We start from the raw sequence: 9160 nt of genomic DNA, 5'->3' as shown, positions 1-9160 counted from the left end.
AAAGCAGAGGTGTCAGTTTGAAAATTAATTTCACTAAGTTGCCATTTTTGTTTTTCTTTTGTGTTTGGCAACTTTTTACAATATTTCTTTTTTGATTGTTGTATGTGTTCTCTAATCATCTTATGCATTTTAAAATTTCCAATTGTGGTTACTTTCTCCTTAGGCACAAATCCTATAGGAGATGGTAACAACTCAAAAGAAGAAATATGATTTAGCCCACCTACAACCTCAAAAGTATAAATATAAGTAGTTTTGTGAACTACTTTATGGTGTGTATGCTCATCTCTAGAGTTGTGTTTGTCTTTTATGATTACTCTAGGCATAGTAGAAAGAGCTAGATTTTCAAATGTATTTTGACCATGCCTTTGAGGATGATAAGAATTTAAAGTGTACAACTTAGTTACAAGTTTTCCAAAGAGAATCCTCAAATCATGGTTTGCGAAATTTGGAGCTCTATCCAACACTATGCTTGAGGATAAACCATGAAGATGTAGCACTTCTCTTGAGAAGAGTTTATCCATGAAAATTGAATCAAAACCTTTTGTTGTCCTAGGAAGCTCTAAAATGAAATTTGTGTCTTCCCAAGGATCATTTACCTAAAGTAATGTCTTTGAACTTCTTTTCTCATGGGGGACAAAAGTTTTCCTTTTAAAAGCTCTAGAGTTTTATCAACTCTAATTTGGCCCATGAGTTCTCCTTCATGAAGACTTTTTCTCTTATTTGTAAAGATAGTCTCGTTGTTACAACCATTGTTTATGAAAATTTGTACACTTTGTAATGGTTGTCTCAATAAGACATGATAAGTTTCTTTAGGCCGTACTTCACATAAAAAAATTGTTTTGGTAGATGCTTATAGATAACTTGACATTCACTTGGTGATATCCTAACACATATGAGAAATAATCTTTATCTACGCAAGCTTCTTTTAAAAACTCTTCTTTTTTGCTTATGCTTGCAAGTGTTCCTTTACAAGAGGTAAGGCTAGGTTTTTCAACAAGAAGCATGTTTTCAAGGGTATTTTCAATGTGCTTGCCTTGTTGAATGACCTTGTGGGAAGGAACACTCTTCTCCCACGCCTTTTGTTTCACAAGGTTCTCTTGCTTTTCTATTTTTACATTTTCATCACTCTCACTAGCTTCTTTTTCTTGGCTACTATTCTCATATTTGTCCCTTAAGTTCATAGATCTTTCATTGGAACATCGAGATGCTAATTGATCATTGCCAAGGTATTCTAAACATGGAATTTCTCTAGCTTGAGTGTGAGAGATATGCTTGGTTAGGTTTTGGGAAAGTTCTAGAGATGGTTCTTGTATATGTTCTTCCCTTCTATGGAACTCATCCTTGTCATAAGATACATAGTATGAACTTTGTTTTTGACTTGATTGTTTTCTCAAAATTTGTTTTTCAACTTTAATGCTAAGTTGAATCAAGTCATTTAAATCTCTATAAGGTAAAAGTTCAACTTTGTTTCTTATCTCAAGTTTGAGACCACTTAGAAACCTAGCTATGGTGGTATGGTTGTCCTCGTTAATACTTGCCCTCTCAATATATGATATCATCTTTTGCCAATATTCTTCTACACTCATATCTTTTTGATGAAGTCTTTGGAGCTTGTCCATCAACTTCCTATTGTAATGTGAGGGAATATGGCGACATCTCAAGGCTCCCCTAAGGTCATTCCAAGATGTAATGGGAGGGTCCTTGTGGAGATGTCTCTCTCTTTTTAGGGCATTCCACCAATACATAGCATCACATTGAAAACTTAAGGTAGCTAAGGGTACTTTCTTTTCTTCACTCACATGGTTGTAAGCAAACAATTGCTCTACCCTCATCTCCCAATATAGATATGTTTCTACATCTTCTTTTCCATAGAAATGAGGTAGCTCTACCTTAACCTCCTTTAGGTTTTCTTGTCTCTCTTTTCTAGCTCTCCTAGGGGTTGGTTGATGATATTCATTTATCCCAAGACTTTCTTCCCCAAAAGATTCATAAACTTGAGAGTTAAATGCATGAGAATGTAATTTTCTTGAAATTTGAGACTTCTCATCCTCTTAGTCAATTTATTAGTCTTGGTCTCATTCTCCAATTGTTTAGATGAAATCATTTGCATAGCTTGTGAAACTTCTCTCAAAAGAGTTTTTAAAGATTCTACTTCACTTTCAATAGACTTTGCAGAATGAGAAGAAGAAGACGTGACTAGAGTTTTGTGTGTAGAAGATTTTTACTTTGAGAAAATTTAGGGATGTCAAAGAAGGTAGTCTTCCGTGTAAGGAAGGTGAGTCACAGTGGACTACTTAAATACCAAGGTTAACTCCTTTAGCTAATCAAGGTTAACTCCTCCTTAATTCTAATGTGTAGAAAAATAAACATTTGTCCACATGGCTATGCTATTTACACCCCAATTAAAGCTAAACTACACTTGATGGGCCTTCACGGAATATGTGCTAGTATGACACTCTCCCATTCATAGCTTTGATCTAAGTCTTCTTGTCCTAGACGCTCCTAGCTTGTCCTAGACGCTCCTAGCTTGTCCTAGACGCTCCTAGCTTGGTCTTCTTGTCCTAGACGCTCCTAGCTTGTCCTAGACGCTCCTAGCTTGGTCTTCTTGTCCTAGACGCTCCTAGCTTGGTCTTCTTGTCCTAGACGCTCCTAGCTTATCTTAGACGCTCCTAGCTTGGTCTTAGACGCTCCTAGCTTGATCTTAGACGCTCTTGACTTGGCTCTTGCCTTTCATGGAAGGTTGTGCTTGGCCCTCTTCCATCACCAGGGGTACTGAACCCTATAGTTGACCCCGGGGGGACGAGGATTGGCGGTTGTTTTTGTGCGTGCCATAGATTGATTAAGAAGCTGAAGAATGGAGAAGAGGAAAGGTTCAGTGAATAGGGTTGATCCGGTCGGTCATCGGTACTCGGTGACGTCAGCAAAGGATAGCCACGTGGACCGTTCTTAGTGGAACACGTGGGCCAAGGAAGCAGATGAGTCATTGAGAAAGACACCCAGGGGGTGATCGGTCGTCAGGGGATGGCGGTCAGAGAGGGTGCGCGATCAGCGCCTAGATAAGCGCCCGGAAGCCAAGGGCGTGGCGCTATGGTGCACCGATCGGTCATCTGGTGTGAGCGATGATCATCGGGTTTTCGTGTTGCACGAAGTTAAGCTGGAAACGAAGGACGTTTCCCAGCGAGAGCGTTGCATACGAACCTTGTGTGGCAGGGTATCAGAGAAAGGAGAAGTTATGTGTTTTGTGATGTCGTGCACGAGAGTGGCCTAAGAGAGCTAGTCGCCAGGCGGTGATTGGTGCTCTCCTAATCCATATCGTGCATGGAGCAAAGCAGAGGTGATCGTTCACACAATAGGTGATGCCTGGTGCGTGCGCTTAGCCAAGCCACACTTGGTATTCACACTGAGGTTGCACGAGACACCTAGTGAAAGAAACGCGCTAAGTTACTTCATACACGAATAACTTAGGCGCACAACAGAGTATATAAAGGCATTCCACGCTCATACAGGGGGAGGTAAGATTCATTCTTGCAAGTTACTAGTTTGCACAGAGAGAGAGAGAGAATCACACAGTTCACACGAGTCTCGCTGAGATTCTTAGTTCTTTGGTGGTTTTGCGAGGCTGACTTGAGCGTCGGAGTGCAATCGGCCGCTAGAGGCGCCGTTTGGTGTGTTTCGCAGGTTTGCTTGGAGTTCTTGCGGAGTGCTTGGAGCGTTCTTGCAGAAGACAGAGTTTGACGTGGTGAATCCTTCGACGTTCAAATCGCTTGCAAGATCATTTGGCGCCCACCGTGGGGCCCGTGTGAATTTGTGATCCCGTCCACACTTTGCTGTCAGATTTTGTTTGTTCTTGACATTCTTTGTTGAGAAAATGAGGAAGACAAGGCAAACTTTACCCGCGCCATCAGCTGAAGAAGGAGCTGTGACAATGGCGCAGGTCCTGGAAATGATGCGAGTGCTGCAAGACAATGTGGCAGCGTCAAGAGTGGAGCAAGAAAGGATGCAAGCGGACTTGGCTGCATCACAGGGCAGAAATGAGGAGTTAACCAGAGTGAATGAAAAGTTGCGCAAGGCGCTGCAAGCGCAGAAGGAACGCACAGCGGAGGAAAGAGTGGCGCCGCCACCGTCTCCCTCCAGGACTTTCCCCATGCCTTTCTCATCTGAGATTATGAGTGCAGTGGTGCCACCAAGCTTGGTGGGGGTGAAAGCCTCGTTTACCGGGGTGGAGGACCCAGAGACGCATCTGACGGCGTTTCACACCCAGATGATGCTCTCTGGGGGTTCAGATGCGGTGTATTGCAAGCTGTTCATGAGCACCCTGAGCGGGATTGCTATGGAGTCGGTTGTGAGCCTACCAGATGGCCACATCACTTCGTTTCAGCAGTTCTCCAAGTTGTTCATGGAGTAGTATATCGTGAACAGGGCACCCCCAGTGGTGTCGTATGATTTGTTCGACGTGCGACAAAACCAAGGTGAGTCCCTCCAGGACTACCTTAGTCGTTTTGGAGCTCAGGTGGTGAGACTGCCCAGCAAAGATGAGGATATGCTGGTGCATGCGTTCAAGAAAGGGGTTCTGTCGGGCCCTTTCAGTGAATATTTGATCAGAAATCACCCCAGCACCTTCGCGGAGATTAGGCATTGTGCTGTGGCGCATATCGTAGCAGAAAAGGTGGTTTTCGAGAAGAGGGGAAGCGCTGCCCCGACCAAGTCGCGCGCAGGACCGAGCAGGTCTCAGCAGCCCGGGCGTTGACAAAGTCAAGGTCAAAGTCAGCGTCGAGGTCAAATCCGACATAAGGCGACGCCAAGTGCAAGCATCGCCAAGGCAAGGCGTCGCCAAGAGGAAGCGTCGCCAAGGTAGGGCGTCACCAAGGTAAAATGTCACAAGAGCAAGGCAACCACAGTGTTGCTCCCCGATACCCATGGGTAGGAAAGACCATGGAGGGAGTGACGCCATGGGAAGGCCTCGAACCCCGATAACCCGGGGTAGCAATAAAGGGAAGAGAAAGGTGGCTTCAAGGCCATAGTACTAGCGCCAGTGGAGAGCAATCTGACTCGTGAAGTGCCCATGTCGCCCCAGAGAAGCCCTTGGGATAGGTACGACTCATGAGAAGGGTCACGCCCATGGGTAACCAGGTGCAGGGTACGAGAGGAAGGTAGATACGCTCTCAAAGCGAGTGACTAGAGGTTTGGGGGCATGAGTTGGCACCCAAAAAGTCACCCCTTGCGCAGATGCACTCCCAGGAAGGAGGACTCACACGAGGAAATACCCCCAAGTGGGGTCACGGAGCTGTGAGGCCCTCCACGTGTAATAACAGCCAAGTCAGAATAGAAACATCAATTTGTCAGGTATAAGGATATTAAAGCTATTTAATAAAGTTTACGTTTCGAGCGTTTAAGGTACTTTAAATGCTCCAAGCGGTTTAAACGTCTTAAAGGCGCTGAACGTTTCACAACCTTAAATACGCTTTAAGACGCTTTAAATGCTGGAACAGTTTAAATAGAACCTTGGACGTGGGAAACGGGGTTCGGACTTTTGGCAGACTTTCCCAGAATACACTCTAGTTGCTTGCTCGAGTCTTGAGGCTACGGACAAGGGACTAGAGAGAGGTTGTTTACCAGAGGGAGAAAGGATACACAACACATAGTTCTTTCGACCACCTTCAGAGTGCCATTCACGGTGCTCCGATACGGAGGTGCAGAGTTTTTGGTGTTTCTCGCTAGCTGACTTGAGCGTCGGAGTGCAAACGGCCGCTAGGGCGCCCTTTTGTCCTTCTTTGCAGGTATCCACAGGTAGCCAGAGGGAAGGTGTCCCTAGCTGACGGGCAAGGTTGCGCACAAAGACGTCCCAGGTCAACCGGCTGGAACATTTGGCGCCCACCGTGGGGCCGATTTAAAACATCAGTCCCATCATAAGCTTCAGAAGATCTATCGGAGCTACCATAATGTTAGCAAAGTTTGAGGAAACAGTGAAGAATGAGGGCCACGAGACAAGGTTCCGCACGCGCTGCGAGTGAGGAAGTGTCCATGCAGCAGGTCATGGAAATGATGCGGGGGCTGCAGGATGAGATGGCGGAATCGAGGGTGGAACAAGAACGCATGCAGGCTGATCTCGCAGACTCGCGTGCGAGAAACGAAGAGCTCCATCATGTAAATGAAGAGTTTCGCCGGGGTTTGAGCAATAACCAAGGGCAACGTGAACAAGATGAGACCGAGCGTCTCACCCCACCAAGGGAGTTTTCCACACCCTTCTCGCAGGAGATCCTGGATGCATTAATCCCCAACACATTCGCGGGACCCAAGGTGATCTTCACTGGGATGGAGGATCCTGAGGCACATCTCACCGCATTCCACACGCAGATGATGTTGGTAGGCGGCTCCGATGCCGCGAGATGCAAGCTCTTTATGAGCACCTTGACGGGGATGGCCATGGATTGGTTCATCAGCCTTCGAAACGGCCATATCACCTCCTTTCAGCAGTTGTCGCAGTTGTTTAGAGAGCAGTACTTGGCGAACAGGGCTCCGCCGCCAGTTTCCTACGACCTGTTTGATGTAAAATAGTATCAAGGGGAGAGCTTGAAGGAATACATCAACCCTTTCGGGGCACAAGTAGTAAAAGTTGGTACTACAGAGGAGCCTATGATCGTGTACGCATTCAGAAAAGGCGTATGTCCCGGCCCTTTTTGCGAATCCATTATTCGCAATCGCCCTAGGACCTTCGCTGAAATACGGCGTCGGGCGGTGGAGCATATCGCCTCCGAGGGAGAGGTGTGTGAGAAGCGCACCAGCATCGTACCCTCACGCCCGAGAGCGCAGACGCGTGCTCAACCCGTCAGGGTCAACGAGACCACGACGGGAAGAAAGAAGCCAGAGGGGAGGCGCCCCTATGAGACCAGAAAACCCCAGCCCAGGGGTCCAGCAGGAGGGGATCGCCCGACCAGGGAAAGGGCAAGGCCAGCGAGGTACAACTTTGTGGTGGAATTGAAGGATTTGATTGTCGTGCCCAATATAGCTGAAAGGTTGAGGCGACCGGCGAAGACCGACAAGGTGTTAGGGCCTCGCAAGGACTCTTGGTGTGAGTTCCACGAAGCTTTCGGTCATCACATCGACAACTGCCTGTCGCTGGGTTACCAGCTAGATGAGTTGGTGAGAAGCGGGTTTCTGAAGGATTATGTCGCAGAGCCCGCCACGACCGCTACCCTGCCAGCACCAGCGGAAGAACAAACGCACGAGATGCCTGTCCTCGGCGAAGTCCACACCATTGCTGGTGGCTTTTCCGGCGGAGGACCACCGCCTCCCAACGGAAGAAATACACGAGGGGGGTCAACTCAATTGAAGAAAGAATCTCAGGTAACCCGTGGGAGTCAGACCTCGTGTTCACGAGGGCGGATCTGCAAGATGTCGTGCCGCACGACAACGACCCCGTGGTCATTTCAGTTGTCACAGTTGGCAGAAAGGTGCACAGGGTTCTTGTCGACCAAGGAAGCTTTGCAGATGTCATGTTCTGGTCGACATTCAGCAAGTTGCGGTTGTCTCCCGACCTTTTGAGACCCTACACAGGGTGCTTATATGGTTTTGCTGACAACCAGGTGGAAGTACGAGGCTACTTGGAACTGAGGACGACATTCACGGATGGAACGGCCTCGCGTATCGAAAGCATTAGGTACTTAGTCGTGAATGCCAACTCAGCCTACAACATCCTGTTGGGTAGGCCGACGTTGAACAGGCTGAACGCAGTAGCCTACATGCGCCACATGAAAATGAAGCTGTCGGATCTCAGTGGCAAAGTGATCGTCATCAAGTCAGATCAGGAGGAAGCGCGAAAATGTTATGAGAATAGCCTGAAAACGAAGAGAGGCATGCTTATGGTGTTCGAGCGTCCGCCAAGTGCAGACACGACGATGGAGATAGAGCCCTTGATTGAGGCGACGCCCACGGAGTCAACGCATGGCGAGGCCACACCCGTGAGGGCGACGCCCGAGGCAGACACGCACATGGAGGAGGGGCCTGACAGCACATCGCCCGCAGAAGAGTTGACGCCTGGAAAGTACTACCGGACGACGACCCTTAAGGAAGATAGCAGGGATCAGCCGGCGACCAACGTGGTGGAGAGGCAGATTGGCGGCAAAACGTTTAAGCTGGGGCGTTTGTTGAGCCAAGAATAGCAGGATGAGGTGGCAGAGGTGATTTCACGTCATTTAGATGCTTTCGCATGGTCCGCCTCAGATATGCCGGGCATCGACCCTGACTTTCTATGCCATCACCTTAGCATGGACGCCACGGTCCGCCCCGTGCGACAAAGAAGGAGAAAGTTTAATGAAGAGAGGCGACTTGTGATAAGGGAAGAAACACAGAAGCTGCTGAGTGTTGGTCACATCAGGGAGATCCAATACCCTGAGTGGTTGGCCAACGCCGTCCTGGTGAAGAAGGCGAATGGGAAATGGAGGATGTGCGTGGACTTCACAGACTTGAATAAGGCGTGCCCGAAGGACTCGTACCCACTACCAAGCATTGACGCACTTGTGGACAATGCCTCCGGTGGCAAGGTACTTAGCTTTTTGGATGCATTCTCAGGTTACAACCAGATCAAAATGCACCCAAGAGACGAGAGTAAAACTACGTTCATGACAGAGACTTGCAGTTACTGTTACAAGGTAATGCCCTTTGGGCTAAAAAACATAGGCGCCACCTACCAAAGGCTGATGGACAAGGTCCTAGCACCCATGTTAGGAAGGAATGTGCACGCCTACGTGGATGATATGGTAGTGGCGTTGAGGGAAACGATGCAGCACGTGGCGGACCTAGAGGAGTTGTTCGTCACCATATCAAAATACCGCCTCAAGCTGAACCCCGAGAAGTGTGTCTTCGGGGTGGTGGCCGGTAAGTTCCTAGGTTTCATGCTCACGGAGAGGGGAATAGAGGCGAACCCTGATAAGTGCGCAGCAATCATTGCCATGAGAAGCCCGACATCAGTAAAGGAAGTGCAGCAACTGACAGGGCGAATGGCCGCATTATCAAGGTTTGTTTCTGCGGGTGGAGAGAAGGGGCATCACTATTTCCAGTGCCTTAAAAGAAATAGTCGCTTTGCGCAGACAGACGAATGTGAAGCGGCTTTCATCAAGTTGAAGGAGTACTTGGCGACGCCACCGGTCCTTTGCAAACCAGT

The sequence above is a fragment of the Phaseolus vulgaris genome, chromosome 8, assembly GCF_051622355.1.
Source record: "Phaseolus vulgaris cultivar YP4 chromosome 8, ASM5162235v1, whole genome shotgun sequence".
Classification (NCBI taxonomy): Eukaryota; Viridiplantae; Streptophyta; class Magnoliopsida; order Fabales; family Fabaceae; genus Phaseolus; species Phaseolus vulgaris.
The sequence above is the reverse complement of the archived record's forward strand: the minus strand, read 5'-3'. Positions refer to the sequence as shown.